The sequence below is a fragment of the Camelina sativa genome, chromosome 1 (genome assembly GCF_000633955.1).
Source record: "Camelina sativa cultivar DH55 chromosome 1, Cs, whole genome shotgun sequence".
In the NCBI taxonomy this organism is placed as follows: Eukaryota; Viridiplantae; Streptophyta; class Magnoliopsida; order Brassicales; family Brassicaceae; genus Camelina; species Camelina sativa.
This window is the reverse complement of record NC_025685.1, coordinates 21,006,988-21,016,053: the sequence shown is the minus strand read 5'-3', so window position 1 is coordinate 21,016,053 and position 9,066 is coordinate 21,006,988. Positions and strand designations below refer to the sequence as shown.

At 36.5% G+C, this 9,066-nt stretch overlaps 1 long non-coding RNA gene across 1 annotated transcript; it reads left to right on the top strand.

Moving 5' to 3' along the window:
• On the top strand, positions 5,924–7,955 carry LOC104700126. Its single transcript, XR_753517.1, has 6 exons — positions 5,924–6,200; positions 6,432–6,650; positions 6,725–6,854; positions 6,957–7,254; positions 7,332–7,526; positions 7,627–7,955. It is a non-coding gene; the product is annotated as an uncharacterized LOC104700126 (long non-coding RNA).

The window sequence follows — 9,066 nt, the reverse complement described above, 5'->3', positions numbered from 1 at the left end:
TTATTTTACCACAACATAACATGCGTTCACGCAACCACATCAATATCAATCAACACACATTCATTTTCTATTCTCATATTTATTCTAGTTCTTATATATTATAATAAATATTTATTGATATACGTATAAATAAGATATACACTCATCCAAATATACATTACTTATATACTATGTAACATGTAGGTATACATAGCTTAACATTAAACTAAGTAACTATCCAAACACATCTGAACATGTAGAAGACACCAACTAGTCCTCATCTTGGCCACACAAATCAAAGTCTCGGTTTAGCACAAACACCAACAGAAACCGCTTCAACAATAATCTCGGTATGCAACGGTTTAGATTAAACAATCAAAGATTATTTTCCAATAATAATGCATGAATTAATCTAGTTCTCAAACCCGATTTAATTGTGCTGGTGTTTCTCAAATAAATTAATTAGATGTAGTTTAATAATTAAATCAAACCAACCATCTAATAATTCATAACATCACAGTTTAGTCCACGTACGATCACATGCTCCCAGCCTCCCTCAATACCAATTCCTAAACCAGCCACAATACACGATTCACCAATATTATGCTAACCAACGTCATCGACAACGTACGTAACCATGCATGACACCACAAATCAATGCAACACAACACAACGACTGACACGAGAAAGGGTTTCGCCGTTTACCTTCATCGGCGGTTTTACTCACCCACTCGTGACGGATCAGCAACGCCGATCGATCCACAAAGCTTCAAGCCCACGGTTGTCACATCCTCATCTCTCAACAATCAAACAACAACAAAGCAACACACTACAAGAAAACAAGGTGACTTCCAACAGACTTTCCAACAGACCAAATCCTGTCGGCCATTTCCGACGGATTCTCGACTGATATACGAGGAGATTTGATCCGTTGTACACTCTTTGTAATCGGACGGGAATTGGTCCGTTGGGAATTCTGGACCATATCCCGACGGAGTCCTCACAGATTGAGTCTGTTAGACAATTTCGTCGGAACTACGTCGGTATTCCATCGGTCATATGTTACCGTTATTATAGTCATTTGAAAATTGTCGGTGATCCATTGTTACCGTTGTTTTTAGCCGTTTGAATTTACAGATAGCCGACAGAGTTTTGTCGGCATCCCGACAGACATTGTTTCTATAAATAAGTATCGGAACTCATTCTCAAAACAAACTTATTCTTACTGTATTTTTCTTGTTTTCCAAATAAAAAACGGGAAAAATTGTCTTCTTATTTTAGATCGTGGATAGATGAACCAATGATGGATCCAGAATCTTACTTATTAAGAGATGAGTATGCAAGAGGCGTAGGCGAGTTAATGGAATTGGCTTGTCAGCAACCGGAAGCTAAGAAAACCCGTAAGTTAAAATGTCAATGTTCTCTTTGCCGAAATTCTCATAATATTAGGATTAATTTAGTGTGGAATCATTTGTATTGCAATGGGTTTATGACGGGTTATAAGAATTGGTTTCTTCATGGGGAATTGTTGGATTATGCTAGTACTAGTGAACCAAATATTGTTGTTAGCTTAGAAGAACAAAGAACGGATATATATTTTAGTGTAGGTACTTTTTAGATGGTGAATGATGCATATAGGGAAAATATGCAGTCGACTAGTGGTGATGGAGATAGGATAGAGGAACCTAATTTAGAATCCCAAAAGTTTTTTGGAATGTTAGATGCAGCAAAACAACCACTATACCCAGGATGTAGAGAGGGTCATTCTCCTTTTTCACCTGCAAGTAGATTGATGACGATTAAGATAGACGACAATTTAGCTGAGGACTGTGTTGATGCGATAGCAGATTTTGTAAAAGACGTTTTGCCTGATGATAATATTTCACCAGCTTCATACAACGAGGTTCAGAAACTGGTTGCTGGTCTTGGGTTGTCGTATCAGAAAATAGATGTGTGCATCGACAATTGCATGATATACTGGAGACAAGACAAAAACCGTAGAAGATGTAAATGGTGTCGCAAACCACGGTTTCAAGAAACAAGTGGCAGGGTTCCCGTTCCTTATAAACGAATGTGGTATTTACCTTTAGCAGAAATGTTACAGAGGTTATACCAATCTGAAGGGTACAGCTGAGCCGATGAGATGGCATGCAAAGCATAGAAGAGAAGAAGGAAAGATCACACATCCTTCAGAAGCAGAAGCATGGAGACATTTTCAGTCAGTGTATCCAGATTTTGCGTTTGAGCGATGAAATGTTTACTTAGGACTCTGTACAGATGGTTTCAACCCATTTGGGAAGCACGGAAGGCAATATTCATTATGGCCGGTAATCGTAACACCTTACAATCTACCACCATCATTGTGCATGCGACGAGAGTTTTTGTTCCTCGCAATTCTTGTTCCCGGTCCAGAGCATCCAAATAGGTCACTTCATATCTTCCTCCATCCATTGATTTATGATTTGCAAATGTTATGGGCGCACGGTTTTGAAGCATATGATGTATCAACTCAACAAAATTTTTAGAAGCGAGCGGCATTAATGAGGACCATAAGCAATTTTCCAACATATGGTATGTTATCTGGATGGACCACTCATGGACGATTATCATGTTCGTATTGTCAAGATAACACATATGCATTCTAATTAAGTCACGGACGCAAGACATGTTGGTTTGATTGTCACTGAAGATTTCTACCACCTGATCACCTTTATCGTAGTTCAAGGAATTTGTTTACAAAGAATAAGAAAGTGTATGATGATCCACCTCCTGTTATAGATGGTGAGACTATGTTGACTCAGTTTAGAGATTTGGAGCAGCTAGGACTCTTGACGTTGGTGGTAATGGACATGATCCTGTTGACGGTGCTGGTGTAAATCACAATTGGCATAAACAGAGCATTCTTTTTGATTTGCCATATTGGAAAGACCTTTTGTTAAAGCATAATATTGATGTGATGCACACAGAGAAGAATGTCTTTGACAACCTCATGAACACTGTCCTAAACATTCCAGGGAAGACAAAGGACAATTTGAAGTCTAGATTAGACTTGCCATATTTTTGCTCTAGGCCTGAGGTTGAGATAATGGCAAACGGGAGATGCCCAGTTCCGATATATCGGTTAAATGCGGCTTCAAAGGCGGCTTTTTTCGACTGGATTACCCATAGAGTCAAGTTCCCCGACAGTTACGCATCTAACTTGCGTAATTGCGTTGATATTAGAGAAGGGAAGTTTATAGGAATGAAGAGTCATGATTGTCATGTTGTTATGCAGCGACTTCTTCCATTTGCTCTTGCCAATCTTCTGCCAACAATGTGCACGAAACAATTGCAAGTACATTTTAGTTGTTAACGATTAACATATTTTATATCTATTAATAATTAACGGTAATATTAAATTTTTTAGCACAAAATATACAATTGATGCTTTCTTTCGGGACTTATCCACAAGAACACTTACTGTTGACGGTGTCCGCAATTTGGAACAAAATATACCCATTCTTATTTGCAATCTTGAGAAGATTTTTCCACCGTCTTTTTTTGATGTTATGGAACATCTACCTATTCATCTACCGCAAGAAGCAGCACTTGGTGGCCCTGTTCAATATCGATGGATGTATCCTTTGGAGCGGTACATGTTTCACCTAAAGAAAAAAGTGAAAAATTTAAGCTAAGTCGAGGGTTCTATTGTGGCGCAAAGCACTAATGAAGAAGCCTCACACTTTGCGGAATATTACTTTCCTTCTTTCAGTTCATACAAAGAGTCGACGTTCTTCTCGTCATGACGATGGCGGCGAGCAACCAACATATCCCGTATACGTTCCTACCTTGTTTACTCAAAACGGCCGCCTTTCTGGAAAAGGGAATAATTTTAAACTTTCATCGCAGGAGTATACTCACTTGCACATGTATACTCTCACCAACTGTGAGGATATTCTTGATTATGAGAGGTCTGTATTTAAAATATGCTTATGTCTATAAAATTAAATTGTTTAGAATAAAATAATTCATTAGTATTAATTATTTTTGTTTTACAGGATTTACATGGCTGTAATACGCTCCTACTATCTGGAATATACCGAGAATCAACTTGAGGAGCTTAAAGATAAGGATTTCGCTTCTTGGTTGCAATATTATGTAAGTTATATAAGTAACTTTAATTATTAATAGTAAATAATATATTGATTAATTATTCTAAAAAACTTATAGGTGTCAGATGGAATTTCAGAAGGTCAATCATTTCCAACATTGTTAGTAGAGATCTCTAATGGACCAAACTACATTGCAAAGGGGTACCCGAGGTAATTCACGAGAGGGTATGGTTTTAGGATTTATAATGATGGAGATAGGAGGACAACAATTAATTTTGGTATATCCGTTAAAGCTGACGATGTTGTGTACTACGGTATCCTTAAAAAAATATTGGAAATTCGATATCAGGGAATGTTGAACCTAAGGTGCATTGCATTTGTGTGTGATTGGTATGATCCCACAATTGGTGATGGCGTACGAGTTGACCAATTTGGTGTTACATCAATAAATTCAGTACCAAGGTTATTGAAATATACCCATTTATTCTTGCATCACAAGCTGATCAGGTATGCTCATTTCTTAACATTCAATTAGAAAATCATCATTAGATGATATATATATATATAATTAATAATTTTCATTACTTATTAAAGATATGCTACTTAACCTATCCTCAAGTTACAAACATGAACGACCCATGGATCACTGTTACGTCGGTAAACCTAAGAGGTCAAGTATATGGAGTTGCAGCTCACGATCCTTTGCAGGCAAGCGAAAGTTGTCAGATGGCTTCGGTTGAACATTCCCTTGAAGTTGATCTTGTGGTTGACTTTACCATGTTCAGAAATGAAGTAGTGGATTCTGAGTCAGAGGGAGAAATTGGATAATTTGATGATGATACCGACTCAACTTCTTCTGATTATTCAACAGACTTAGAGTAGAAAAAAATGTTATTTTCATATTGTATTGAATAAAAGTAAAAGATCAAACACTATATATGGTAATGCACGATTTATAATAAATAATGAGATCTAGATAATGAGATTTAGATTTTGATAATAATTTAGAAAACAAAGTTTAATAATTCTAGATAACAAAATTCATTTTTAAAAATAGCAAAATTGTTTAATTATTTGAAATATAACACAACACATCATTAAGTTTTTTTTTATAACAAATTAGGTCTAACAAAACACTACATAACAATTGAGTTTTTCAAACAGAATTGAAATCTAAATGTAAAACCTGAAAAAATCATAATGTCGTTGATAATCTGTCGGGAACTCCCGACGGATCCCCAACAGCTCTAAGAGTTTTCTTGGGTTTATGTATTCAGCTGCTTTTAACACGTGTTTTAAACTCCGTTGGAAAACCATCGGAAAGCCATCGAGGAAATACCATCACATTACTAACAGATTTCCAATGGATTTAGGGTATATGGTATTGAAATATGAAACTTTATAACCTAACACATTCACAAACACTATTTCTTATGTCTTCAAACACTTACAACCAGTTTTGGTGTATTTTATACTATAAGTTTAAATTTCCAAAATTGAACATGATTTCATTATAAGTGTTTCTATATACACGTAGAATTTTACTTAAGGGTTTCAATGTTGTAAATCACTAAATATCAAATTTTTTTTTTTTAGTTTTTTTAATGAAACAGAATTGCAATCTATGTAGTATACTTATTGTAATGTTAATTGAGTAGTAAATATATTTTTCTAACTATATATGAAGTTTTTTGGAGTAATGAAAAATGTCGGGAGTATTAAAAAAATTTTAAAATTTTCGTATGGATTCCTTCGGAAAACCCCAAATTAACCCCGGGAAATAATTTTTCCAATTTTTTTGGATATTGCGGGAAGGATTAATTTAAAATTTTGGGTTTGATAAATCACAAAACTTTTCACCTTATCTTCTCACTTCTTCACGGCCTCACTTCTTCTTCCTCACCCCCAAATTTTTTCTTCACCGATTCACAATTATGAATCCCAGATTTTGTTTGAACCTCTTTATCTCTTCTAAATCCCAGATTTTGTTTCTCCCTCTTTATCTCTTCTATATCCCAGATTTTGTTTCTCCCTCTTTCTCTCTTCTAAATCCCAGATTTTGTTTCTCCGTCTTTCTCTCTTCTAAATCCCAGATTTTGTTCCTCAAATCAACCCCAACCACTCAACTATGTAAGATTTTTACCTTTTTATCTCAATTATGTAAGATTTCGTTTTTTCAATGTTTGGTTTCAGTATTTGTGGCTGATTCAATGTTTGGGTAACATTAAAAATCGGATATATTGTTGATGTTATAGACCTGTTTACTTGAGCTATTTGTTACGATTTATATAGGTATTCAGTTGATCTTTTTTTGAGTTTTTGATTTATGTGTAACTGTAATATTTCTTTTTTTGCACAAAGGGATTACGAAGCATATCGTTCTCGTGGAAACCGCTCCACCCAAAACCAACAAGAACCCAATGGTTCTGGGTCACCGATTCAAACCCCCTCCGCAAGAGTCTCGGGATCGCCTACAACTGCCTCACCTCGAATCCTAATGACCATTGAGGATTTCGTTTCTTAACCAGGACGAGAACTTATCCCAAAACTTCATCCCAACTACATTGGAGATACTACATGGTAAATCTCAAACATTTTATGTAATTATGATTTTTTCTTTTCAATTTTTTTGATTTTAGATCAAACTTTTATAGGTTTGAGGCATCTGGAAACGGCATTAGCAAATCTATAAATCGGATGATGTATGGACTCCTCAAAGAACCTTATGAAACATACTCCTCAATGCCAAGTGATGATCGTGACCTTTGGTTGAAACAGTTTGCGGTAATGCTACATTTTCTTTAATGGCAAGTTTGCTGTTCTTCGATTTCTCTAGTTATTTTCTTTAATGGCAAGTTTAATTGAACATACATTTTAATCTTGTAGCAAGATTTTAACTGGGAGCCACAAATGACATCTAGAGTCCGTCGAGAGTTTGACAAAGAGGCAGCGACTCAATATTCCAACACGTTAAGTGAGTGGAAGAAAAAGTGGAAGCGCGTAGAAACTCCAAAGGGAATAAACGACAAGGTGTACGAAGGTTTGCAAGAGTATTGGGCACATCACAAGACAAACGAAACTGCTACCCAGAAATCTAAGAACTGGAATAGCATTAGAGGTGGCAAAGGGCGAGCAACAACACAACGTCGGGTCAACAAGCTTCTATACCCATGAACTACAACTTGTAAGTTTTCAATATTGGTTGTAGTACAATTCAAAACTTAGCTTCACTAAAGATTAAAACTAAAATTTGTTTTAAAGACTAAAAGAGATGGTGTTGCTCCTGATCACATAACATTGATGGAAGACACCCACACAACCAAAAAGACCAAGCAAATTCAAGACCCTTTAGCTAAGGAAGTGATTGCCAATACTCGTAAGAGGATGGAGAAGTATAGCTTATCCCAACCTTAAGTCGATGAAAATGGCTTACCAACACCAATCCTCGTCGACAAGGTTAACCAATTCGTTCCTGAGGTTTTTACTTTTTGATTCAAATTCTTATTTTGCTTATGATTCTTTGTATACATTTTGTTCTAATTGTTCTAAATTTTAGGAAACTCCACAAACCAAGGGTTGATTCTTTGGATTAGGAAAAGTTGCTAAAAGACTATGTACTGGTTTATCATCTTCATCACCATTATATGATCGTGATCCTGAACTTTTGCGTGCCCTCCAAGAGAAAGATGACCGAATAGAAGCTCTTGAGAAGAAAGAGAATGAGAGGAACAAGCTGAGAGATGAGGAGCTTGCTTCGTTCATGGCAGAGATGCGATCTAAGTTCCCCGTGAATTCAAGTTCTTAGATATATAAGACTTACAATATTTAAGTTTTATGGAACATTTTTTTTTTGATTTGTTTATATTACATTTTCTTTTTGTGGATGATTTGTTTATTTTGTATTTTGGATTTCTAAATTTCTAAATTTAAATATTTTTAACTAATTAGTAATATTATTTAAGTAATTAATTAGATTTATTTTAAAAGTAAACTAAATATTAAAAAAAAATATATAAAACATTAACTATCAGTCGGGATTCTGTCGGTAAAAACAGAGACGTTGTCGGGATTCTGTCGGCAGAAAATAGAGACGTTATCGGGAATCCATCGGGAACTTAGCCGTTGGGAATTCCGTCGGGAATAACGAAATACATTCTTGGGAAATAATCAGTTTTTCCTTGGTATTATCTGTCGGGAAGTCATCAGTGGTCGTCGCTTATTATTCTAACGGGTTCTCGACAGATACATCTCAACGACGATATCTGTCGCAGTTTCATCGGGAACAACAGTCGTTGGTAATCCGTTGGAAATCTATTGGAGAGGCTGACGGATTCCCGACAGATCTAATTTTCCCGACGCTCTAGAAGCGACGGACTGATGCCCTCTGTAATCTGTCGGGAAAGGTCGTTACCAACGGATTTGGCCGTCGGTTTACGGCTGTTTTCTTGTAGTGACAGATCCCACAAGACAATATGCAAGCTACAAAATAAAATAGGGTTTCCTTACCCTTAACGACTGCTCCGATGACAGCGGCGGTTCATCCAGTTACTCATGGTTGCAAGCTCCAATGGTAACTCACATTGGCTGTTGGTGGCGGTGAACGGCAACGACCTCGCTTCCCAAATTTCTCGGATTCCTTCAAGCCCAACACCAAGAAGGAACAATAACATTGACGATGGCTCAAATGCCTCTCCACCACTCTCGGTGGCTGCTGGCTATGATGCACGGGGACGGCAGTTTGATGACGTCTCTCCTATCATAAAACGTCTCGGGTACGGTAACGTCACAGAAACGGCAAAAAAACGTCTCTTAGACGTTTCTAACAGGGCGGGGACGGCGGCAATTTTGGGGACGGCGGTAATAGGGTTTCAGAAACGTTTCTGAAATATTTCCAGGACTTATTCACTTATTTTTCCACCAAATAAAACATAAAAGACTAGAAATATCATTTAAGTTTGATTTCTTAAGATTTCACATTACTATACATGTTTTCTAT